General features: G+C 35.6%; 1 long non-coding RNA gene across 1 annotated transcript in view; it reads right to left on the reverse strand.

Moving 5' to 3' along the window:
* Positions 1 to 2,346: 2,346 nt before the first annotated feature.
* Positions 2,347 to 26,528, reverse strand: part of LOC109268929 (uncharacterized) — an 88,193-nt gene continuing 64,011 nt past the window's right edge. The window contains exon 2 of the long non-coding RNA XR_002080844.2: positions 2,347 to 2,580. This is a non-coding gene — a long non-coding RNA (uncharacterized LOC109268929). The remainder of the gene's footprint in view (positions 2,581 to 26,528) is intronic.

Raw genomic sequence — 26,528 nt, forward strand, 5'->3', positions numbered from 1 at the left:
AGTAACTGGATTGACAGAGCTTGAAATGAAATGATACTGAATGTCCTGTATTGAAATATCCTGTATTGAAAGCATTTTCCCTGTGAAAACCCTCTGAACCTGCAGAATTCAGAATCCTGACTTTACACAACACAAATGCATCCTAGTGAGCCTCTGGGCAAGATAGTAAATAGAGCCATTCCTACTTACTCTCCCGAGAGTAAGAACTCTCCCGAGTTCTCATATCCAAGTGGTCCACAGGTTACATAGAATAAACAAAACAACGTTTGTTTACTTAGAGTATACGCTCATCATGGAGGATGAATCCTATCTTTACAGAGTTTGTTCAACAAGCTGGCATCTCATGGGGCCATTTCATTATTCTTTTTTTTTTTTTTTTAATTTTTTTTTTTCAACGTTTTTTATTTATTTTTGGGACAGAGAGAGACAGAGCATGGACAGGGGAGGGGCAGAGAGAGAGGGAGACACAGAATCGGAAACAGGCTCCAGGCTCCGAGCCATCAGCCCAGAGCCTGACGCGGGGCTCGAACTCACGGACCGTGAGATCGTGACCTGGCTGAAGTCGGACGCCTAACCGACTGCGCCACCCAGGCGCCCCCCATTTCATTATTCTAACCAACTGTCAGCTTTTGAGTGGTGCAGCATGGAATAGGTCCAGTTGATCTCATGGGCATGTTTGCATGACTGTGTCTCCCTCTCCTTTTATGTAAAGTGTCTCTATCGCTTGGTCCAGTATAATATAGCAAAGGCAAAACCATGAGGACAGAAAACATTTCAGTGGTTGACAGAGTTTCAAAGAGGAGGGAAGGGGGTAGAGGTTTTGCTACAAAGTGACAATATGAGGGGGTTTCTTTGGAATGATGGCGCTCTTCTATATCTTGATTATGGTGGAGGTAACACGATTCTACACATTTGTCAAAACACATACACACACACACACAAATACGCACAAAGAGTTAATTTTACTATACGTATGTAAATTAGAAATTCAATTTTGTAAATGAATAAGTAATAAAAATTTTAGGACTTTTAATCATTCTCCTTTGTAAGGAGATAACTTCCTCCTACCCCCCAAATCATGAGACAGCTCACTTCCTTAATGCTGATTACTGCATCTGTTTAAATAAATAGAATTTTGAGCTATTAATAATATCAGCTTAGAGAATGTCAACACTTAAATCTCTTTTCTATTCAGCATTTTTTAAATTGGTGGATCATCAGTGAATAAAGCAAACTATTCATTCTGCTCTATAATGATCCTCTTTTAATTACTTCGACTGTTTTCTACATGGCACTATTTCCTAAAATCTAAAAGATCACCAATATTTTTTGAACTTGAGACATTAAAAAAGGAGAATTATCTTTATAGCTCAGCTTTTACTCCTTTATTTTCATGCTTTCTTCTCAGAAATCTCTTAATACCTAGCCAATCTTCTACTTCTAATTAACCAATTATCACTACTTGTTCTTAAGGTAACTTTATGTTCTGCTAAAACTGCTAAATGTCTTTATTGACTGTCTCTGTTCCTATTTTTAAACTTTTTTTTAACTCTTTATAAACTTTGAGGCAGGAAAGAGAGACTGTATACCTTCCTCTCAAATCACTGTCATCGGTCACAGCTCTTGAATTCTGACCTGCCCAGTATCTCCTATCAGCTTCTGGGGTTGGATAATATGAAAATTAAAAGATGCTAAAGAAAAAAGGCAAAGAAAAAGAAAAGATACAGGGAAAATAACATGCAGTACATATTCAATAGAGTGCATCCATGTTCAAGTGAAGTCACGTAAGAAAGAATCAGGGATTGATTTCACTTTGACATCTGTTGCCTGAATTACAGATCTCTCTAAGGAATTTCATTTAAAATTCACTTTATCCTTATTATTCTCTAAACAATGCCTAGAGAAGGTGTTTTTCCAGATATTGGTTCTACCAAAACAAACTGCTTATTTGTAAAATAAACATACTGCATATGATACCCTGTGCAAGTGAACATCAAATACCAAGACTCGTACACACAAGTGAAAAGCAGAGGATTTGGAGGATTTGGTTTGTTTTCTGACCTTCTCTGGTTTGAGGAGCACAGCTATAAATAGTTTCTCAGTCTTTTTTTTTTTTTTTTTCATTGAAATTTAGCAGAAAGTTACTGAAATAGTAACCTCAGCTGTGGTCTTCAGACCCATTCTACCAATGGCCCAAACTAAACAGGCACTTTGACCACTTGATGTTGGGAGAAAAGAAGGGGAGGGAGAGAAGAGTCACAGGAGCAAAAAGAGGAAAGAAAAAAGACTGAAAAGCACTGCAGTGTGGTCTATCTACACTGATAAAGAAATGAGCATGGACTGAAATGATTATGAGTGATATTTATTTTCCTAAAACTTCATATTTTTAAAATTATATTCACATTAATTATTTTACTTGATGCTTCGGGATTCTTCTAAAGCAAACAGACCAAGTAAAATTTCTGGCTTTTGTCTGATAAAACTGAGTCTCAGAGGAATCTCTCCACTTGGTTGGGCATCACTACTGGAATCCGTGTCCAATCTTCCAAGCTCAGATCTCTTTTCACAATACTCAGCAGCCTATAAACAAACACAAACCAGAAGTCCTTATCATTTTCTATCCATATTTCAGTTGCTTCTCATTTCCCTCTTTATTCCTAAAAGAACACCAATGTTCTTATTAATAGCCGCAAGTCTGGGGAGAGGGAATCCCTTAAAGATCCATTTGTTACACTGCTAGTCTCTGATTTCAAAGGCCAAAGAATAATACCTACCATTACATGGTCTCTTCCTCTCTTCATTCTTATTATTATCCATCTCAAGTCTTTATTGTTAAAATGCCTGATACTTATTTTTATATCTTATCACATTCAGCAATTCTTTGTAGAATAAGGTATGATTATTCTTGATATTTTTCCTGAGCCTTATTGCTAAAGTATTGACTCTTTTCTGATGATGTAATGAGAGCTTCGTGGAATAAGACAATAATGATAAAATGCCTGAACTCCCCACTATGTCAGAAGCATCAGCCCCAATTTTAAGATCAGTCATTACAGCTCATCATGAGTGATTTCTATGCAGTTATTATTCTATTTGTTTAGTTTTATGAGACCCTTTGTTGAGGACTGTGTAATCTTCATTTCTGGATGTCATGTTGGACCTTTATGTGAGATAATGAAAAAGAAGTTCTGCTACCTGGATCAATGAAAATGCAAAAAGTTTCCATTACATCATTCTTCTGAGGAAATATTATTATTGATTACTGTGTAATCTATCTTCAGAGAGCATTAAAAATGATGAATTGTTTTGCTTTGCTTATACCCCAGAAGTCTTGACATTACCAGTTCTAACTTGCAGAATTTGCTACTTAGTAATGTAATTTGCGTCAACAATTTTGAGCAAAACACACTCCACACACACACACACACACACACACACACACACAAATATATCCTTCTCATGACGTACCTGGATTTAGTTAGTCTTACTAAAGATACTGCGAAACATAGCATGTATATAACTTTTCTGTAACAGATACTATTACCAAACCAGGATATGTTTGTATGCAAAGTGACCTTTCCATAATTCAAAGACCAGTTCAAGTACTGAATGGTTTAAACCTTTCTCTGAATCCCTAGCTTCAGTTAGTGGCTCTCCGGTTTTTTTCTCATAGCTCTTTGTATATATTTTTACCTGGATATTATATATATATGTAATATGTCTATCTACCTATCAATGAATCTGTCTACAGATATGCATATGCATATATTATACATTTGAAAAAATCAGATTATATTCTGATTTTCATTTTTTAGCTAATAATAAAATTTGTCAAAAGCACTTACTATTTCTTAGACTTCTCCTACATTCATAACATCCATTTTAAAGTTGAATGTATTCCAACTGTGAAGAACAGAAAAAACTAGAATACATAAATTTCTATTTAAAGGTCTAATGATGTATCTGAAAAATATACTATATAGGAGACACTTCCATACCACATGAAATAAATAAAAGCACATGAGGAATAAAAATTCAAAAATTTTTGTAGTAAATATAGTTAATATTTTAGAAAGTCTTCTTTCCAATTTTGATTCAAGTTTTATCCATGTGTTAAATATATTTACACACTGATCTCAATACAATAATGCATGTTGATTAATCTTTGTGATCCTTTCAGAATCCTGCCTGCCATCAGATACCTATAGACATCAATGACACTCCTTTTTAATAATAGAAGAATAGCATCTTATGGAATAATTTACTTTCTTACTATCATGAAGCCCAAATGCACTTTTTTATAAATCATTTCTTAAGTCTTTTTTAAAATTCTTCTTCCTGGAATATAAATGCCTTTCTCAACAGATGTAATTTATATTGTAAGATACCAAAATGAAAACCTCTAAAATAACTATGTCTAGATATACATTGTATATTATTTATATTGTACATTGTATATTATGTACATTACTTAATGTCACAACTTTAGTTAACCACTATGATTCTGTAAATCATGTTTCTAATGTGTGACTTTTAATACTAAAAGTTGAAATGAAGTTATAGGTGCATCATGAGATGTAGTAAAATTGCATTAAGGGGATCAAAATCATTTTCTAACTGTGATTTTGCTAACAAATGAACAAAAAAGTCTCCCAAATCTCCCCATGGTAAAGTTATATGTAATGCCAAAACAAATATGTCATCTCATGACAGGTTCATAAGAAAGCCAGGATACAAGTTTGTTTTAAAACTTTAAAAAATATATATTCCCATGGGGAGCCTGGGTGACTCAGTCGGTTGAGCATCCGATTTCCGGCCAGGTCATGATCTCGCAGCTTGTGAGTTCTGGGTTCTGTGCTGACAGCTCAGATCCTGGAGCCTGCTTCAGATTCTGTGTCTCCCTCTCTCTCTTCCCCTCCCCTGCTTGCACTCTGTCTCTCAAAAAATGAATAAACGCTAAAAAAAAATTAAATATATATATATATATATATATATATATATATATATTCCCTAAAGAATGTTATTTTTAAGTAATTATTTCCAGGTTAAAATACACTAATGCCCAAATCCATAAAATGCAACATACTCTGAATTTAATAAACTATTTAATTAACAATTCAATCTAACAGGATAGTTTGCTTTGTCAAGAACCGTGTACTTAAGCAGGAGTTACTTGCCCTCTATCAGGTGCCCTTTTGCCCCAAATACAGCCACGTGGTTTGGGAATTGGAGGGTACATAGTTGGATACCTTTTTTCCCCTGTAGGGGACTAAATGTGGAACAAAATAAATTGATATCTGACACTTCCTTAAACTTGTCTGATCCAGTATCAGTCTGATATAAAAGGGAATGAAGGATAATAGTAGTTCCCGAGAGAAAACTTAACCATATGGAAAATAGGTCTCCTCAGGTAATCAAATTCAACTTTAGAGTCTGGGATATAGAAATCAAGCGTTGATTCCGCACAGCATGCAGCTAATGCAGAAAGAGCCTTCCCCACTAACAAGAATACAAATCCCCATCTGAGTATTAGTCCCACAATGAGGACTTGAGGAAGGTTAATTATAAAAAGCTAAATCACAAGGGACATCTCTGCTACCCTCACTGAGCATTATACCAAAAAGAGTATCATTCCTCATAGCAAAAGGAGCCATTTTGATCTGCATAAATAGGCGCATAGAAGTGAGCGTAATGAGTGAACCGCGGATTTGCAGGGGTAATGGTTTGTCTTCATCTGTTCTGAGAAGGAAGCCAGAAAGATGAAGGAAAATGAAACCAGTCACTGTTTCGAGTCTTATCTAATCAGGACCTCTGATTTCCTGGAAGGCTATCTCAGGTGAACACAGGAAGGACTCATTCAATGACAGGTAGAGGTAACCCTGGAGACCCACAGAATTATTTTTGGAATAAACCTTTAGAAGAGGACCAAATTCCACACTAATTTAATAGGTAGAGTTTTACAGATATTTCTTTGATAATAATTAGTATTAGTAATCCTAGCAGTTAGGGCTAATTCTGTGCCAGGCATTCTTTTGAATCCTTTACATTAATGTGCCTTTCAACCTTCAAAATCAGTCCATTTAATAGATGGAAAATTGGGGTCCTGAGATATTAAGTAAGGTGCCTAAGCATACACATTCAGTAACAGGCAGAATCACTGTCAGAACTCAAGAAACTGGATTCTTTTTTTTTTTTTTAATTTTTTTTTTTTAACGTTTATTTATTTTTGAGACAGAGAGAGACAGAGCATGAACAGGGGAGGGTCAGAGAGAGGGAGACACAGAATCCGAAACAGGATCCAGGATCTGAGCTGTCAGCACAGAGCCGGACGCCGGGCTTGAACTCACGGACCGCGAGATAATGACCTGAGCCAAAGTCGGTCGCTTAACGACTGAGCCACCCAGGCGCCCCAAGAAACTGAATTCTAAAACTTTACTTTTAAAACCAGTGCCCTGATAATAGATATTAAAGGAAATGGTCACTTACCAGGAGATAAGGTTAACAGTATCCGGGATATCTGCGTTTCAACTGAACCCCTCTTAAATACTTGAGCTTGTTTGAAGATTATTTAATTTATAACACACAATTTCTTATATCTTCCCTACTAGAAGTTTAGTCATTTTTACCAATGGAGCTTGAAAAACAAATCTCTTTTTTGATAAATAATCATCTTGCTTTCAGCATCTAAAACTTATTACCAGAAATACCTTCTGCCAGACAGACAAATAGTATTATTTCTTATCCCGATGCCATAGGGTATGATAGGCATTTTGATTGTTATTATTTTTTATTGTGTTTATTTCTGGAATTTTCTGCATCTTTGAGGTTACTATCCTTGTCATTAGCTGGAAGCTACAATATGAATTTTGCATTCAAATTTCTGTGTTTTTCCTTTGCATGCAAATATAATACTGCTTTCAAATGATAATATAATCTATTCACATTCTTACTGGAAGAACTCAAATATTAACACTTTGTTCTCTTTGAAGATGGTGATCTGAGTTTTACACAGAAAACATTTCAATTGAATTGTTGGTTTGAGAGGAAATATTTTACATTTTGATGAAGGATACTTGAATGCTTTTGTCAGATTAATGAGGCATAGCTGTATTTGTTTTTCAGAGCTTTATTTTGATACATGAACACATAGCTTTATTTTTATTAATGGATAAATTATTTTTAAGAATAAAAGAATTTCTAAATTTCAGGTTTATATTTAAGATGGGTATAAACATGATTATATTGTTCCAACACATCCACTATCACTGTCTTTAAAAAGGATTTGGATTTATTTTTTTTAAGTTTCTTTGTATTTTATTTATTTTGAGAGAGAGAGAGAGGGAGAGAGAGAGAGAGAGGGAAAGGGCATGTGCACGGGACAGGGGCAGAGAGAGGGAGAGAGAGAATCCAAGAGGTTCCACATGGTCAGTGCAGAGCCCGGTGTGGTGCTTGATCTGACAAACCATAAGATCATGACCCGAGCTGATATCAAGAGTCAGATGCTTAACTGACTGAGCCACCAAAGTGCCCCAGGGAAGATTTGGATTTAAAAGTTGTGCTATTCCTTTTAATACTCCTAAAATTTCAGAGTATGAGTGATTATATAAAGAACATCTATAAAAAGCTAAAAAATAGCATTGAATATAAAACAAAAACTTATGTTCACAGGATATTAATGAAAGGAAATTTGGCAATTTGTAAGAGATTTAAAACAACTTTTTCTACAGTAGATGCAATCAATTACTACTGTAACAAAGAAAATTCACTCAACCATGTTTAAGAGAATTGAACACAATCCTTATAAACCCACTGCCTCTGCATTAACAAACCAGCTGAAAGATTAACAAATTCACTGCCTGTTTGGAGATATTTAAAATATCCCAAGTTAATGGTTTAGGAATTACAAGGGAGTTTTTAAAAACAAAATCTTGTGAAAACTTCAATTACGGGAGCTTCTGAAGTCTGAAACCTGCATATGAATAAGATCTGTCTGATATTTTCCACTGGTCTTCAAGATTGGATAAGAGGGGAACACGTAGCATTGAATCACACACCATCTCTTATATGATGTATTTTAGGATAGTCAAGAAAGGAACATCACTTTTGTTTATATTCCCCTTTGTATTTCCTACAGTTTTACTTCTCATCCTTAAAAAGTATTTACTAATGACAGTCTGACTTTGTTTCAGTAAAGGAAGACTGATATACACTAAATCTCCTGCTGGGAACAATTAGAAAATCTAGACACAAACACATACTTGGAGTCATAAAAGAAATAATAAGATTGTGAAGAATAACCAGCCAAGATCCACGGGAAGATGAAAGCCTAGAGAGGCAAATTTAGGACTTCTTGTAAGTATTTTCTGACTCAAAAGCAAGATGCAGAAAAGCTGAAAGGCTAAAAAACACTTTTAACAGTCCTTCTGTGCCAGAGGACAGAAACTGGAGTTCAGAGATGGTAACCAGGGGGACCCATCTTAATTTGAGATAAGTATGATCAATAAGTACACAAAACTCACAAGAACTGAGGCTCAGATTTAAATCTACTCAATCCTTGAAATTTGATTAAGTTGATCCTGGATTGCTAGCATCTCTAAATTGCCTTCCAGAAACAAATAGGTATTATTTTGAGAGAGAATGACTTCATATGAGACCTGACTATTTCTACAAACAAGTTTGCTGATACAGGTGTAGCACACAATCTTAAAAAAAAAAAAAAGGCAATATACCTGAGGAGAGAAGATAATACTACACCATGCCAACTGAGAGAATCAACAGACAAATAAAAACTCATGAGTGAGGTATAATATATAGAAAATATAATAGAAGATACCTTCTTAAATTTGGATTTTAGGTAAACATTAAATATCCCATACAATTTTTGGGTCATACTTATGCTAAAATAGTATTCATTGTTGACCAGTTGATGTGTATCTGAAATTCAAATTCCACTAGGCATTCTGTATTTTATCTGGCTACCCTACCCATAGAGAACTCAAATACTTCCCAGAAATAATCAAATAATTAAAATAGTTAAGCTAACAAATGATCAAGGAGTTAAATATAGGCAAGAGAGAAAAGACCCCATAAAGACACCAGTTACAGGTTTTAGCAGCATTTGCTGGTAGGACAAGCAATGATCAGGCAGACAAGGTACCCTGTTCCTGCAGATGCCTCTGAATAGCACAGGGACATCACTTGGTTCAAACAATCCTTCCCTTCCCCACAAGAACCCAAGAAGATTCACTCTTCACATATCTTGATCCCATCTCTTAAATATGCTGAACTTTTACTTAAAATGAAGAAGTCATCCCGGGGTCCTTGTAAAACAACTCTGTGATTCATTTTAGAGTACACTGAATATGGAAAGTAAAATGTAACCATTTAAGACAGAAGAGGGAGAGATCTGGATAGATGGAAGTTTCTTTATTCCTCATCAGGGTGGGAACCTGGGAGGCAGACCAATCAGCCATAGAGGTAATTTCATCTCCCAGGTACAGTTTTTAAAATTAGCGTCAACTCTACTCTTATTTCTCATAATCTTTTCTCTTTATCCATTTTTTGTAATTCATCTCTGTAAAGATATCTTCTCCTCCTCTACATTTTCGTAATGTAGAAGAAAAAAAAATATGTGAAGCTAATCTGTGTGTGAAGCTGTCAATGCTACCATGCCTATCCCTAAATACTTGTGTGATTAGCTGTCTACTCCTTTTCCATTTTTATTCTTTCTTCCTTTTATCAGAATTGATATCTAAAGTTAAGACTTATACTAAAGTCAGCTTTAAAGTATTTCAAATAATTTCCTTCAAATTAATATGTTAACATACTCTTCTGGCTGAGATTCCTGACATTTCCTATGAAAGGCACTACTCAGAAAATTTCCTTTATCTTGGTTTACCTGAATAGTTTCTATTCCTCTGTCCTATAGAATGTAGAGGGAAAATTAATTAAAAATTGAATTCAGGAGAAGTTATACTATTCTAAGCACCATATTTCACAGATAGTGTAAGACATTATTTACAAAACCTTGACAAGAAACTACAAATAGGATTATAAGTAGAAGAAAAGACCACTATTTATCCTGCATATTTTCCCTTTAAAGTAGCTTGTTCTTTGTGTATCTTCCATTGACAACAATAGAAACCTTAAACATTTGAAGAGATAGTCAGAAAATCAATGAAATCTCAGTAGGAATCAAATTATAAAAACCACATAAATGTAATATATAAATATATAATATATACATATAATGTATAAGAGGAAATTTTCTTATAGCATCCTTTAGTAATTTTTACTCAACTGTGTATCTCAACCAGTTATTATTTATTAATCTAACAATTTGCTTACTATTTCCACCACTCAGAGGGAGATAAGGAAAACACTTCTATTTAATAATAAATTATAATAAGATATTGCATTTGCTCAATTATGAATATATTAATGAATACATCTTTACAGCTTACAAGTCCCCTTTACCCTGACAATTTCTTAGGAACTGGAAAAACGTATATGGTAACTGACATTTCACAGATGAGAAGACTAAAGCCAAAAGAGTTAAAGTTACCAGCTCAAGATCAGACCCTAATTCAGAAGTGGAGGCAGGATTAAGACAGAAAGTTTGGAAGTAAGCACAATGTTCTTTTTGGTACAGTATTCTTCTAACTCTTCTGAAAAGTTCATATTTTATGAGATTGTAGTTCTCTGCTAGGATCTCATCAGAGCATTTGGTATATTTTATATTGGTCTTATTTTTTAACATGGAAAGATAAGAAAATTAGAACATGCCTTATTTATTGACAGCTTTCAATATTCCAGCATTGTTTTAAATGCTATACCTACTTTAACTCCTTTAATCATCCCAAAATGCTATGAAGTGCATGCTACCCTGGGACTTAAGCAGTTTCAGGGCCAATAAGCAGAGTGCGGACCAGACACCCATGCAGACTTAATTTGGTCGCAACATCGTGGTGCTGCTTAGAATAGTATAACTTTTACTTCATTCAGATTTACTTAATTCTCCCTCTCAGTTCTATAGGAGACAGGAATAGAAAATACTGAGGTAGTTCTAGGATAAAGGAAATTTTCTTTCTAAGCAGGGCCTCTGAATTCATTCGAGCTGATTTGCTCCCTGCCTCTAGTTGCCACAGACAGGGTCCATTTCTGTGACAAACACCGGTGGATCAAGGAAAACATTTGGTCCATTTCTAACCAAAGCCTTTTTTTTTTTTTTTTTCCAGGTCTCAGACACATTCTGTAAAGTTCAAACGGCCACTATTTTCCAAAAGAACACAGAACACTGGAGAGGAAATTGCCCGAGCTGATCAACATGTCCATTTTCCTTGGTCACTGCCTAAATACGCAAGACCCTGTAATACGTTGTCAATATCACAAGGCCCTGAGTTTCCTTGTCTTTAACCCAGAGCTCAGTACTTTGGCTATCTACAAAAATCTGAACACCACGGCCTCTCAGATTCCTACATCCTTATAAAGGGACTCCCGTCCCCCACACATGGTCATGTCCTCAGCATTTGCTATTTCACACTACTCCTGAAACTGGGTTTTCCTTAGCATACCATTTCCTATGTACCCATGTGCATGAAACCGTTTACAGTCTTCACATAGAAATATATATATATACATATATATATATATGTATATATATATGTGTATATATATATATATATATAATCTCCACATGTTTATTAAAAAAATTGACTCTGGGATAGAGTCAATTTGTTTTTAATAAAAATTTCCACTCCTTTAAAGTTAAGTACTTAAGACATTTCAAGAAATACAATAGGTAATATTTTTTACTAAGCACTTACCACATGACCAAACTCTAAGCATTTTGCATGTATTTGAACAGTAAATCCTCAAAATACCTATGAGAAAGGATTATTTGACTCAAGGTTAACAGATATTATATATCTTAAGTCACACAGCTAGGAAGTGATATTTTAACCCTGATTACTAACATCTGTGCTATACTGCTTCACTGTATTTGCTGTCTTAAAAATACTTAAAAAAATCTTTTTGTCATTCAATAATTACCTTTTCTTATTCCTGTCAAGTATTATTTGATTCTTTTCTTTTCTCTTCCTTCAGTTATATTCTATCATGCATTGCTTGAGTTTTTAATGAGGAAGAATCCTCTTCATTCTTTGTCATTCATTCCTAAAAGGGTCCAGATCCTAATTCTAATTCATAGTGGGGTTTCCCTCTCCCCCCGCCCTCCACCCCGTCCTGTACTAACAACAAGCAATTCTTTGGGACACCAGCTGGATGTCTTACAGTTTGACTCAATTCTGACACTACCTAGAGAGAGCGTCAGATGCCATAGGTTACGAGTTCAGTCCTACAAGATCGCCCCCTCAAAAGCCTCAGACACCAGTCAACAAGACCAGGTTATTACCTGCTCCTGACCAACTGGCTTCAGATTGGAAGTCCCAAAGACTCTCCCTAACACAGGCTGCCCACTGAAGCCCAGGTTTTTACCTGTACTTCTAACTTACTGGCTATAAATCGAACGGTCCCAAGACTTCCTCCTTGGGTTCAATTAATTTGCTAGAGTAGCCTACAGAATTCAGAGGAACATTTTACTTACTAGATTACCAGTTTATGTTAAATATATAACTCAGGAACAGTCAGACGGAAGAGACACATAGGGCAAGCTTTAGGGAAAGGAGAAGGAGCTTCCATGCCCTCTCCAGGTGCGCCACTCTCCTAGCTCCTTGGCAGGTTCACCAAGCTGGAAGCTGTCCTTCTGTGTTTTTATGGAGGCTTCATTACATAGTTTAGATTGATTAAGGCACTGGTCATTGGTGACTGATTCAACCTCCAACCTTTCTCCCCTCCCCAGAGGTAGTGGGGGTAGGACTGAAAGTTCCAACCCTCCAATCAAAGGGTTGAGTGTCCTGGCAACCAGCTGCCATCCTTAGGTGAGGTCCAAAAGTCACTTTAACATAACAAAAGACATCTATGTCTCTCCTCAGGAAATTCCAAGGATTTTAGGACAAAAACCAAAACAAATATGTATTTCTTATTATAAATTATAATTTCACAATTCCTTTAAGGAGACATTCAAGCCGAATTTGAGTAAGAACAATGTTGTTACAATTGCTAGTTTCTTTTTGCTAGATCTTTTATACTTTTCCTATGAGGGAAATGAGCTGTAGATGAGAAGTCTGATGGATCATAAACTCTACTTTTAAAAACTTATTAAATAAGATCCTTAAAGAAGGAAAAGATTTCCAGGGTCCTTTTGTAATAAATCTCCATTTTCTGACTGCAGTAAATGTGATATGGCTGCTCACTAGGTCATGTGCATTAACTGATTTTTAAATCAAATCCACAGGGCATGTCATGACTCAATATGACTGTAATAATTGCTGCACTTGAGCTATTGAACCTACTTTTAAAACCAAAGATAATTTTTAATACATACATGTTTAAGTTCTGTCCTTCTCTCTACAAGCTAAATAATTTTGGGGAAGTCATTAGTACTGTCTACATAAGCAATGACTTTGTAGCCAGGCTACAGAAATGTATGCTGTTATGTGAACACCCTGGAAAATTATTTTTGAAGAAATAACTATTGGAAATATGCACATAAACTTAGGAAAAGCACCTAGCAGGAAAGAACACTTGTAATTTTTCTATTAGAATTTTAATATAAAATATTAAGCACGTGCCACCAAATCCATGTGCCAACAATGTTTGACAGCAGGAAGTATGACTATTTTTTAAAGGCACAAGACATGAAGCGAGTATCACAGGACCTCACATAGCTTCCATGACGACCCCTTGGTCTGTATTCTTTTTGCTATGTGCTTTTGCATTATGACTTTCTGCCTAAACACGTGCAATTCCCACTAGCAACAAACCTTAGCTGAAAATCAAAGAAAGCCTTGAATAAGCATTCATATATCATACAAATTATTGAAAGAAACTTTGAAATTGACACTGTAGACCTCAGGTTTCTGGATGTATTTGACATCTGGTTTAGTAAGAAAATTAGACTACCATGTAACACTACTTATAAGATACTTTTTTGATTAACTGATATGCTACAGGGTTGATCTTTTTTGTTCCTTTTGTTGTTTATTTTTCTTTTTGGTTATAATTTTTGAAAGATTAAACTTTTTTCCAATTTTAAAGATGTTTTCAGTATCATTAGTATGAAATTATGATAGCTATGTTATATTTAAAGTCTGTTCACACAGATTTATCTAGTCACTCCCATCCACATGATAATTACTCTTTTGAGAAACAATTATGTACCAGGAGCATGATCCTAGATTCAGAAAATATAACCATAAACAAAATAGACAATCCACAGCTTATATTTTAATGAAGGGAGATAGATAATAAATAAAACAACAAACAGGAAAATAAAAAAAAAATACCATATGATTATAAATGCTATGCAGAAAATAAAAATGGGTGATGTGCTAAACAGTAACTGAATGGCAACTATAAACTGGACTGTCAGAGATGACCTCTCTGAGGAAATGTGGCAAACACCCTTTGTTGCCGATCTCATGGTCATTCCCCTGGCACTTCTTCTTTCTTGAAAGAGTATTTATTGTAGTCCTCTATTCACTCTTGTATATAGTGTTCAGAAAGCAATGTAACTTTGAAAAGAAAATAAAGAGAATGAACAGAAAAACTGCACAAGTGCTTTGATATCCCTGGACTTCGTTAGCTAGCATTGTAATAGTCCTCCTTCCAGAATTTTTTTTTTTAATGTTTATTTATTTATCTTGAGAGACAGAGAGAGAAAGCAAGCAAACTTGAGCAGGGCAGGGGCAGAGATAGAGGAAGAGAGCGAGAATCCCAAGCAGGCTCCAAGCTCAGCAGGGAGCCTGACATGAGGCTCACGACTATGAGATCATAACCTGAGTCAAAATCAAGAGTTGGATGTTTAACTGACTGAGTCACCCAAGCACCCCATTCTTCCAGAATTTTTGTAGGTGAAATAATTAAACCCATTATAAAATTACCCTTAAGTGCATCTCTCATTTATTGTAATATACACATATTAACAGATACAAAAGAAGCATTTAAGTTGAGGCAGGAATGACAAAGAGTTCAGCTATCTGAGAGTTTGAAAGCAGTATATTTCAGATGGAGAAAAGAACTGGTCCAAAGAATATGTGGCTGGAATAACCCTTCTGTTAAAGAACATAGTATGTCTGAGGCTAGATGGGAAGGATGACAGGAAACAAAGAGGAGGTTAGAGATGTATCAGGATCAAATTGTGTGGGGCTTTGCTAGTCAGATAAGGTGTCTGGCTTCATCCTAAAAGTATGGGAGCCGTTAGTTTTCTAATCTAGGGATGACATTACCTAGATTAACATTTTAAAGAAATCACACTGGTTCCTATGGATGGAAAGTGGAAAGGCAAAAGTAACACATGGTGATCTATTAACAGAGATTTGCAGAGATCTAGATAATGGTAGAGATATGGATAACAGCAGTGGTGACTAGCACAAGTGAATAGATTTGATATCTATTTTGCTAGATCTGTAACACCTAATAATGGATCCGATATATGAGTAAAAGAAAGAAAGGAATAAAGGATGACTATTTACTTCTTTTGTTGGCTTTTCAACTGAGATGGGCTCAAAAGTTTAGATAAAAGAAGAGTATATAAATATTGCATAAAAATATATATCTAGCATGAAAGTAATTAAACCTCTCCTGATAGAATTAAAACATTTGCACATATAAAAATCTATTATTAAATATCTACTACAAATTAGATTTTGTATCATGATTAGGGATTAAAAATATGTATTCACGAACTTGAGAGATAATTATGTAAATAACTACCTTGAAGTGTAATAAGTGTTCTAAAAGAATTATATGTATAACTATACATATAATTATGTATAATAATTATACAATATATAATATTGTACATAATACAATATACAATAAAAACTAACATAGAAAATGTAAAATTCTAGGTATCTTTTACTCAACAATTAGATTGAAAAATTCTTTAGAGTAGGATATGTCTCTTTTACTTCTTTGTTGTTCCCATAGTACCAAGAAAAGTACAAGGCATTCAATGATAGTCCATAATATTCAAGGAAGTTTAGAAGTTCAGATCTGTACAGTTAACCAACGTGCAATTTCCAGTAGAGACATAAAGGGAAATTCTGAGTGATAATTCCTTTGCAGAAGATTCTTTGGTCTTTTGCAAAGACCAAAAAAACATCTAGAGAAGAATGGCCTCTTTTTCAAGGGACAATCACACAATACAGTAGGTACAGTCAGACACAAGTCCTCCATCTATAAAATAAGGTAAATATCTAATTGTCAAAGACTAAGAAGGCCAAATTAAGGTCTATTTAGGTTTTACACATCTGAGTTAACATTTTCCTTAAATAGTTCTATAATCTAGTTTAACTATGTAAATGGGTTAAAGTAAAGCTGTTTAAGACAGTGCCTCTACATCCCACTGAGAGCAGAATCACCAGCGCAGCTGTCCTTCAAAACAAGATTGCAGCCAAGTATGCAAATCCTCTGTGTGCTGAGGGAGGACATGCAAGTGACCTCATCCTCGGGCCAACTGGCAATTGCCATGTTGGTGAATTCACTATTTTTTTTTATTTTGGTGAAAAAGAAGATAAGAATATTTTTGTTTAACAAGATTCTGTGTGTGGGTGTGCGTGTGCATGTGTGTCTGTGGGTGTGTGTGTGTAATTGTTTCCTGATGTTCGTGGGAAAAGGCCTAAAGTTAATCAGCTCTGCCCTCATTACTGCAGTCAGTGGAAATCATTACAGTTGGCTGCAGGGGACACAAGGATAATTTGTCCATCCAAAAAAAGAAATTAAATGTTACAAAAACAAAAATCATCACATTATAGCATGATGGTATGAAGAAACTAGCCTTCTTAAATTACATACAAACCTTTTAGGTCTAAACAAGATATGAACCAACTAACATATTCCTAAATTAAATTATAACTTTTCTTGATTTTCCCAAATTCAGGTTTGTTGCTTTGTTAAGAACGATGCCATTTGTTGTGACCTTAAATTTGTGGCTGTAATATTCTCCATATGCCTTTCTTCCTTTTGTCTTAACATTTAAACTCACCCCTCCATACTTCACTTTATATAAAAGACATTTACAAAACAGATACTCTTTGCAGGACTTTTAGACAAGCTCAAAATGCCTGAAGCACGGAACTCCATTTGGTAGATATACAATAGGATGTTTTAATTTCTAACCTGAAGCTGCTCACCCAAAGATTTAAAATGCCATGGGGATCAATCTATTGTCGAAATGTGCTTTTCAGACAGACCCATTTAAGAATGACCCTGATAAATAAATACAAAGATTTTTGTTGGGTCAATCATGATAAAGCAAATTGCTCTCTTTGCATTGGACCCAATTCTGGTTAAGAATCAGCATTAACCAAACCCCAGTTTTCTTCTACTTAAAAAATGTTCTTCTCCTACTTAAATACAACATTGTCTGATAATTATAACATCATGCTCTTAAGGAATACATTTCTTTCAAATTCATAACTCCTCTCATAGAATAATGTGAATGTAACCGAATAGATATATTCTGAGATGCTATTACGATAAATAAATTAGGCAGGAACCATAAGTATGAATATCAAAATCATACATGATTTTGTCTAAATTGTCATACATGAATCTTGGGTGAGTCATATTTTACTGTGTTTGGGGCTAAGTCTTGGTTCTGCACCTATCTGGTGTGATGATTTCAGCAAGCCAAGTTCTCTCTCACTTTTAGTTTTCTCATTTTTATTTTCTTTCTTCTTTTTTCTCCTTCCTTCTCTCCCTCATTCTCTCACTTCCTCCATCTCTCCCTACACATTCGAGTGTAGATAGGTGGACAGTGAAATAGACAGCATATCTCATATCATGCTGTGAAGACAAAATATAGCAGGGAAATATTCCTGGGAAGAAACGGCTGCTATTTTTATACAGGGTGATTAAGGAAGTCATGACTTAGTAAAAGGTGATGATTGAGACAACCTGAAGGAGACAAGGAACCAACCTTATCAGGCTATCTGGCAAAAGGTCATTCCAGGAAGAGGGAAGAGTATGAAAATCTTCAAAGTTAGAGGAAGTGTTGATGTGTTCAATAAAGAGAAAGTCTGCGAAGCTAGAGTGGAATGAGGCGGGTGAAAGTATGAGCTGAAGATGTCAAAAAGTTAAAGGGATATAGAATCAGGTGGTGTGAAATCATATACATAGCACTGTAGGCTGCTGTGATAACTTTAGGCTATCCAACTGAATTAAAACCCATAGAAAGATTTTACAAAGAGAATAGACATGCTTTAAGTGGATCACTCTGGCCTCTACAGTGAGAACACCCTGTACGGGAGCAGGACCAAATAATGTGAAAAATGATGGTGGTCTAGGTGAAGGCAGCAGCAGTGGAGGTGATAGGAACTGGATGCATTATATTTTTGTTTTTAAAGTATTTATTTTTTAATTCATAGACTTTACTTTTGGAGCAATTTTATATTTTAAGAAATCGAACAGAAAATATAGTCAGAAATACCATAGCTACTACCACCTAGACCTTTACTTCTACAGCTGTATGAAGTAAAAATCAAGAAAGTCCAACAAGTTGCCATATAAAATCAGGTGCACCTGCCATCATATGTGACCAAAGATCCAGTCATTGTGCATGCAGCTGCTATCGCAATGCCTTAGTACTGACTCCAAATAGGATTCAAGATTGCAGCCCACGTGAGAAATACTACCCTCAAGTGATTCTGGGTTATAAATATTTAAGTTACCATCCTCCAGAGCAGTGGATTGGATTATGGGTAAGTCAATCTTTGCTTGCCACCTTAAGTCAGAAGAATGGTATGGCTTCAGACACTACCCATATTTTTTTAATTTTTAATTTAATTTAATTTAATTTTTTTGAGAGTTAGAGAGCTAGAGTGCAAGCAGAGGGGGTGCAGGGAGAGAAGGAGACACAGAATCTGAAGCAGGCTCTAGGCTCTGAGCTGTCAGTACAGAGCTCAAAGTGGGGCTTGAACTCACAAACCGTGAGATCAAGACCTGAGCTGAGTCAGAGGCTTAACTAACTGAGCCACCCAGGCACTCTTGATAGTACTCATATTTTTAAAGTAGATGTCATGAGATCATGAGATTAATGACTAATATAAGGTAGAATAAGACATATCAAATGATTATTTAAAATTATTTTCTTATTTATGTGTTCTGAAGTTTCCTAGGTTGTGATTATAAAGTACATCGGTGTATATACTAAATCTGAGTTTTCTATTTCTATGCATTTATCAGCTCACACAAAAGCCCTTCCTTCTGCAACACTTTCCTCAATATTTCTGGAAGCTTTTTCAGAGTAAAGAGAAAGCTTCTGTCACCCATTGATTCCATTTTCCACAAGCTGCCCTTCTGCCACTGCCTTCCTCCTCCTGCAAAATACAGATTCCTGAACCCCAACCCAAGGGAACATTTAATATTCCTATGCTCCAAGGACACAACAGGCTTTTTAGAAGTGGGAAGACTGGCTCTATCCCAAATGCTTTACATTCCAATTTTGATCAGTTTTAACATCATTTCTGGAAACATTAAAGCAAGACATTTTTAGTTTAGTGTGTTTCTTCTCAGGAACACATATCTGTGTTCAGATGGACTCCATTCTAGGACAATGATGTTTGGGCTCAGTTAATGAATTCAGCTTATTTTATTTGAAACTTCTATCTTATAAAGAATTCCCTCCAGATATACCTGAAACTCCTGCTCCAAGCTGGCATGTATCACCTTCTACCTGCGGTCCCCACTACTCTACCAGCCATAGTAACATATGCCTACATCACAAATATAGACACAGATAGGATCTTACCAGCTGTCTCCTTAGATCCCATGTAAGTAGATCCTTTGGAAGGAGAGGGTTACCAAATGTGTTCTAATCTAGATGCTGACTCAGAAGTTTTCCAATTATCTAAACTGGTTTTAGCCACATCATTCCAATTGTTTCTGCCCTACACAGAAGCATTACAGATGCAGACCACAATTTATCCATTAACACATTTTATAATGTAAATTTAAATAATTAGTATTTACTGAGCATCTTGTATATATCTAGCACAGATTTCTATTATTTCCATTCAAAGCTCTCTCCTTAGGGGCACCTGGGTGGCTCAGTCATTAAGTATCTGACCAGGTTTCAGTTCAGGTCATGATCTCATGGTTCATGAGTTTGAGCCCCACATCAGGGATTCTCTGGGGATTGGGATTCTCTCTCTCCCTCTATTTCTGCCCCCCCCCCCCCCAGAATAAATGAATAAACTTAAAAAAAAAATCTCTCTCTCTAAATGTTCTGTAGTGCATCATTTTTCTTCCCATATCCCTTTTCCTGGTTCACTTCCTGTTTGAGACTTATCTAGATACACACGAATAAAAACAATAGTTATTGGTCAGATTTTATTAGTAAAAGAGAGTAAGTTTATAATGCATGTGGAGAAGAAAAGGGAGATTGTTAGAATCTTGTTCAGCTAAAGGGAAAAAAATAATAAGGAATAAATTGGTTTCCCAATCTATTTAATGATAGAATATTTGGAAGTTATACACAAAGACCTGCATTATATTTGTTTTTAAAGTAAATGACTGTTTGGCCTCTAGTTACAAATACACAAAAGTGGCTTTAAACATTAAAAAAAAAATTTAAAAAAAAGGGGGGGCACCTGGGTGGCTCAGTCGGTTGAGCGTCCGACTTCGGCTCAGGTCATGATCTCACAGCTCTTGAGTTCGAGCCCCGCGTCAGGCTCTGTGCTGACAGCTCAGAGCCTGGATCCTGCTTCAGATTCTGTGTCTCCCTCTCTCTCAACCCCTAACCCACTCACATTCCGTCTCTGTCTCTCTCAAAAATAAATAAACTTAAAAAATATTTTTTTAAATATACAAAAGTGGCTTAATTTATTTCCTCAAGGTTCTCCAAAATCATGTATTATTTACTCCCTTTCTGTATTATTTTCTGGTGATTGACAAATTTGAAATTAGCCTTGTTGAAGGTCTATCAAGTTGTGGGTAACAAGTTATTCATGAGAAAAAAAGCTGAGGACTTTTTTTGGCTGTTTAAAAAAATTTTTTTTAACGTTTATTTATTTTTGAGACACAGAGAGACAGAGCATGAACGGGGGAGGGTCAGAGAGAGGGAGACACAGAATCTGAAACAGGCTCCAGGCTCTGAGCTGTCAGCACAGAGCCTGACGCGAGGCTTGAACTCACTGACTGCGAGATCATGACCTGAGCCAAAGTCGGCAGCTTAACCGACTGAGACACCCAGGAGCCCCTGGCTATTTGTTTTAAATACCTTCTGGCAATTATGATGCAGTAGGTCTGGGGTAGGATCCAAGTGTTGATGTTTCTTAAATTTCCTTGGGGAATGACAATGCATGTACCCTCCACCCAGAGATCTATTGGTTTCCAGCAAATTAAAGGGGAGGGGAGAATAAAAGCATCCAGGATCTTCTCAACTTATACAGTTAATGTACATTCTCTTACTATATTATAAAAACAAAACAGAAACAGAAATACCCCACGACTTTTACCGGACTGAGAAGAGGAAGTACTCCACAAGTATTTTCTCAAATGAACATTCAATTCCTACCTAATTACTGGTTTTCAATAATAGGTATTGACATCCCTATCTTTGTTTTTTTTTTTTAACTTTACAATAGTTGAGTGTTTTTTTTAATACCCTTCATTCCAGCTGTTTTTGAAGATCACATGAAAAGCCAAATGAAGCAATCTATCTTAGGATGGGCACAGTCTTCAAAGACAAGCTGTATCCCTGGAACAGGAAAAAAGTTCAAGTATTTCCTGATATCTTTGTCCTTAGCTGTTTTAAGTATTAATTATAGTTGAAATGTTCTCCTTGGGTATTTGACAATGGAATTTATTCAGTATTAAAAGTAAATGAGCCATCAAGCCATGAAAAGACACAAAGGAAACTTAAATGCATATTTCTAAGTAAAAGAAACCAGTCTGAAAGGCTAAATACTACATGATTCCAACTTATGACATTCTGGGAAAGTAAAAACTGTGGAGACAGTAAAAAGATCTGTGGTTGCCAGGGATTGAGGGAGGGAGAAGGATAAATAGGCAGAACACAGAGAATTTTTAGGGCAGTCAGAATGCTTTGTATGATACTGATGAGGGAGTATAAGTCAAGCTGACACCCCACAAACCACCCTCCCAGGTGGGATATGTGCATATGCTTCAGGCATTCCTGGCTGCCCAAGAACAAAAGAAAGGGCAGAAAACAAATGGTTAAACTGATAGTCTCCAGCAGTTTACAAATATCTCATCAATAGCCTAATCTCCAGGAACTCCCTACTATCTTAATGATAATGCTTTTCGAGGGGGTGGGGGGCACCCTTAGCTTGACAATAGCTAGGCCTCCAGTAATCTATAAATCCTCTTTAGCATATGGAAATCCCTTTAGGAAACTTCCTCTTGACTTTACCTCCCCCAACTCCACAGTCACTCTGCATAATCCCAGTGCAGCTCTTCCTGCCCACAGGTCCTGTTCCCAGGCTTAAAAAGGCTTTAAAAAAAATCACCTTTTTGCACTAAAGATGTCTTTTAAGAATTCTTTCTTGGTGGTTGGCTCTGAATCCCACTGTCACCCCAAAACCCCATCAATACTATAATGATAGATATATGTCATAATCAATTTGTCAAAATCCATAAAATTACAATACCAAGAATGAGCCATAACGTAAACTATGAACTTTGGGTGCTTGTGATGTGCCAATGTAGGTTTATCAATTGTAACAAATGTGCCACTCTGGTGGGAGATGTTGATAATAAGGGGGCTATGCATGTGTGGGGGCAGAGGGTATGTGGGAAATCTCTGTACCTTCTTCTAAATTTTGCCTTGAATATGAAACCTCTCTAAATGAAATACAGCCCTTAAAAAGGAAAGGGAAGCAAGATCCAAGATGGGGATCACTGCATAATAGAAGACTCTGGCACACAGCTCAATAACTGTGTCATCAAAAGAGTTATATCCAGAAAGTAGGTTTAATGAGCTATAATTGTACCAACCAGAAAGTGACAATAAAGATATTTGGAAGTCTGAAACTAAGTTGAGGAAGAAACAGGAAAATGAATTACCTCACATACTTTGCTTTTCTGAGATAGATGCCTTTCTTATTTCTTGGATGAATATGCTAATATAGCAGAAGTGTGTGTATTCTTTTCCAACAATGATCATCAGGTTATACAATGATGATCCATTTGCCTAATTTAATGGATACTTCTCTGTCTTCGTCTTCAATTAGCATTTTAAATGTTTTCCATTCCATCTGTCCTGAAACTTGTTTTCTTCTTTGGCTTCTCTAACATTTGTCTCTTGTGGATGTCCTCTATTTGCCTGACTACTTCTGAGTTTCTGTAACAAAATCCTTCTTTATCATCTGGTCTTTAGATATTGTTGCTCCTTAGAGTTTTACCCCCAGCAATTTTTACCTCCACTCCACTTTATGTAAACGCATTACTTCAAATGGTAATAGAACTCAAATCCCTGTGTCCAACCAAGACCTCTTTTTCAAGTTTTCTTTTAAAACAACAAACCAATGTCTCAGAGTTACTTTGAATTCAAACCTTTCTAAAACAATATCAATTCTTCCACTTCAAGTTGACTCAAATATGACTATCATATTTGTCACTTATTCAACATTGAATTAAATGGGCAAAACTAGAAAATTGTAAGTCCTTATTATTTTTTTTCTTTTCTATACCTCTTCTACAATTAATTTACTGAAAATCTTAATATTTCTTTATTAAAGTATTTCTTATATATGGACCAACATTTCCTTTTTTACATCTTGTGACATCATTTATTTGCAAACTATTGCAGTTACTTAACTGCTTTTTCTGCCTCCAGTTTCAGACCCTTACATCCATAATCCACAACACTGCTAAATTAGTTTCCTGGAAATGCCAAAACAAAGTCCACAAGTTGGGTAGCATAACCTACAGAAGCTTATATTGTCTAATAATTCTAAAGGCTGGAAATGCAAAAATCAAAGTGTTAGAGGTCTGTGAGGGAGAATCTGTTCCATGCCTCTGTTTCTAGTAGTCTCAGGCATTTCTTGGCTTCTAGACGTTCTCTCTGTACCTTCACATAGCCTCCCCCCCCAACCCCCCATGTAAACATATGTTTCTGTCTAAATTCCCTCCTTTGATAAGGATACCAGTTATACTGGATTAGGGTGTACTCTAATGATTTCATTTTAACTCAATCATCTGCAAAGACCCTATTTCCAAATAAGTTCACATTTATAGATACTCAATGTTTTTGGAGGAACACAATTCATTCTACAACAGCTGACAAAAGGTATCATTATAAAAGAAGTCACAGCATATCCATCCTTTGCTTAGTTCTTCATGACTATTTCATAAAGTCTACTTTTTGGAGATAGAATGAAGGCTTTTTCCATTCTATTCCCAATCTATCTTTTTCACCTCATCTTCTGTTAATGCCTCTCAATGACTCCTTGCTCTAGACGGTATATGCCTAATGCTTTGACTCTTCTAGGTTTTGATGACACTCTACCTGAAATATTTTTCTCTGCCTGTTGAAATTTTACTTAATTTTCACAACCTAAACTCAAATGAAGTATTCTCTAAAGAGCCTCACTTGATTCTCCCAGTCCCAATAAATCATCTGCTGTTCTGTCCGCCCATGGCATTTATTTATTTATTTATTTATTTATTTATTTATTTATTTATTGAAACTTCTTAAAATGTAAGATTTTCGAAGCCTAACTTCTTGACTTATCTTATGAGTCTTTTTTTTCCTCATTTTTAAATGTATTCTATTGTATTCCTTTTAACAGATCAAAATGGCATATGAATAGTAGTCAAGAATATTTGATTTTTTAATGGATCTATGTTCAAAAGTAGATAGCTCTGGACTTCCTCAAACATTTAAACCTTATAGAATTTCAGTGCTATTGATGAAAATAAAAAAAAGCTAAATAGAGCAGTCTCTTTGTTGAAATTATGCATTTGACTGATGTTGGATACCTATTGAATATGTCATGGCAGAATTCACATCATCCCGCCAAATGTGAGAATTGAATGCATCGTGTAAAATCTCCAAGGGGAGAACATAAAAAAGACTAAATAGAAAGTACTCAGCTTTTGGAAATTCTATGATATGAGCTTGAAGGAGAATTAGATAAAAAAATGAGAAGTCAAAAGAAAGGATGCAGCTGGCATAGGATGCAAATTTGATAATTGTTGATTCACATCTTAGTTCTAGATTGTAGAATGTACACACCACAAAACTGGAAATATAGGCTAATATATTTATAGAGGTAGCTAAAAAACTCGTTTGCATAGCAAATGTTCTGATCGGTTTCAGTAAAAAATACACACCCAGGTTTTGTTTGGTTTGGTTTTCCTAAGGAAAGTTGTTTTTTCAACTATCTGCCTTAGAAACTGAAGCAACATCAAGGAGACCATTCTCCTCAGAATCTTGGCCTATTTTTTCATTTTATCTACTTTAGTTCTCACGTTAAATCATAACATTTAGCTGAACTTTTATGTTCACACTTAACATGAGAACCTAAGATGCACATTTAATGGGAATGAAATTCTTAAATCATACTACTTTATTATGCATGATTTAAGAGTTTCATTCCAATTAAGTGTATGTATAAAGCTATAATTATTGCCAGTCTGCCTTTCTATTTATAATTTACCCCTCCTCAAAAGGCTTAATGAGCTTATTGGATAATTTTGGGAGATAAAATCTAAATCATGCAGCTTCTTTATTTCACTTGAAATTCTAAATGCAATGTTTCACCTTCGGCATTTGGTAACATAATGGATAACACACTTAATCCATCTTCCCCTGATGATAATTCTGGCCTTTACTTAAAAGATATCATAATTTAAGTGCTATAAATCTAACCAGTAGATGATAATTTTGTTTTTCCCTGGGATTACGGCAAGGCAGCATGAGAGTAACTGATGAGTTTCTATCGCCATCTGCCAAGAGCAGAAGAGCATCCCTCTATGGCTCTCTTCTTAATGGGAAAATGAGCACATTTATGTACATATCTGGCTAATTTGGGGCCAAATACATCTCTTAAGAATCTTTGCTTCCTTTTACAGTGTTAATTCTGAGGCAATTACCATATGACAGGTGGAAAGTGCAAGTGAAGCCACAGCTGCAATCCCTTAAATGATGCCTATAAACAATTGGAAATAACCGAGGATATTTCCATGATCTTACAAGAAGGGGATGTCAGCAAGTCATTGCTGCTCTGTCCCAAAGGGAATGCCATGAAGGCAGCAGCAAGTGATGTTTTACATGATGCCAAACTACAAAATACAATGTGGTCTTGTTTGCTGTTCCCAGTGACCTGTCCCTGTGGAATCCTCATTTGCTTTTTTTGGGATTGTGTTCGGCATTTTTATTTCTGAAATATGTCACCTTCTCCACTACGCATAGAATCTCATGATTCAGTATATTTTAA

Source organism: Panthera pardus, unplaced genomic scaffold, assembly GCF_024362965.1.
Source record: "Panthera pardus isolate Hobbes unplaced genomic scaffold, ASM2436296v1 HiC_scaffold_8, whole genome shotgun sequence".
Classification (NCBI taxonomy): Eukaryota; Metazoa; Chordata; class Mammalia; order Carnivora; family Felidae; genus Panthera; species Panthera pardus.